This window comes from Arachis ipaensis, chromosome B08 (assembly GCF_000816755.2).
Source record: "Arachis ipaensis cultivar K30076 chromosome B08, Araip1.1, whole genome shotgun sequence".
NCBI lineage: Eukaryota > Viridiplantae > Streptophyta > Magnoliopsida > Fabales > Fabaceae > Arachis > Arachis ipaensis.
Window position 1 is genome coordinate 50680036 of NC_029792.2, and position 1352 is coordinate 50681387.

Consider the following 1352-nt stretch of genomic DNA (forward strand, 5'->3'; position numbering starts at 1 on the left):
GATAGTTGCCAGGAATCAGCATCTGTACCTAAGCAACAACCCTTCCATGAATGAAGAGGTTAAAATAGTAACTGCTGAACTCAGTCTTGTGAAACAAGCTGCTGAATTCAATCAGCAATTGGACTTTCTGACAAAGCAGCTGGCCGAATTTAAAGACAGGTTACAAGAGACAAGGATGGCTAATATACATATGGACGAACAGTTTAAGCAAACAAAGCAGCAGCTGTCAAGGCAAATAGCAGAAGAATGCCAAGCAGTTCAACTAAGAAGTGGGAAAACATTAAATACCCCACCGCAAGGCAGCAAAAAGCTAAGAAATGAGCAAACCACCCAAAATTCACCTGAGGACAATAAGAGCCCAGGGAAAAATAATTCTGGCGCTAAAGTGCCAGAAAATTGGTGGAAGGTTGGCGCTGAATGCCCAGACCATGGCCAAAACTGGCGTTCAACGCCAGAAATACAGCAGGATTGGCGTTCAACGCCAGAAATGGGCAAGGATCTGGCGTTGAATGCCCAAAATGGGCAGGATCTGGCACTGAACGCCCAAAATGGGCACAGTTCTGGCGTTCAGACGCTAGAAGCAGACAAGGAGCTGGCGTCCAGTTTCACTCCAGCTTCTAACTCTGGCACTCAAGTGCCAGTGAGGGATCAGACACACACAAATGCTGATAACAACCCCTCTAAAAAGGCTTCTTCAACCACTTCTGTAGGCAATAAACCTGCAGCAACTAAGGTTGAAGAATATAAAGCCAAGATACCTTATCCTCAAAAACTCCGGAAAGAGGAGCAGGATAAGCAATTTGCTCACTTTACAGATTATCTCAGGACTCTTGAAATAAAGATTCCATTTACAGAAGCACTTGAGCAAATACCTTCTTATGCCAAGTTCATGAAAGAGATCTTGAGTCATAAAAAGGATTGGAGAGAAACAGAAAGAGTTCTCTTCACTGAAGAATGCAGTGCAGTCATTCTGAAGAGCTTTCTTGAAAAGCTTAAAGACCCTGGGAGCTTTCTGATACCATGCATATTAGAAGATAATTGCACTAAGACAGCTTTATGCGATCTTGGGACAAGCATCAATCTAATACCTGCATCCACTATCAGGAAGCTTGGCTTAACTGAAGAAGTTAAACCAACCCGAATATGTCTCCAACTTGCTGATGGTTCCACTAAATACCCATCAGGCGTGATTGAGGACATGATTGTCAGAGTTGGGCCATTCGCCTTTCTCACTGAGTTTGTTGTGCTGGAAATGGAGGAGCACAAGAGTGCTACTCTCATTCTAGGAAGACCCTTCCTAGCAACTGGACGATCCCTCATTGACGTCCAATAGGGGGAAATAACCCTGAGAG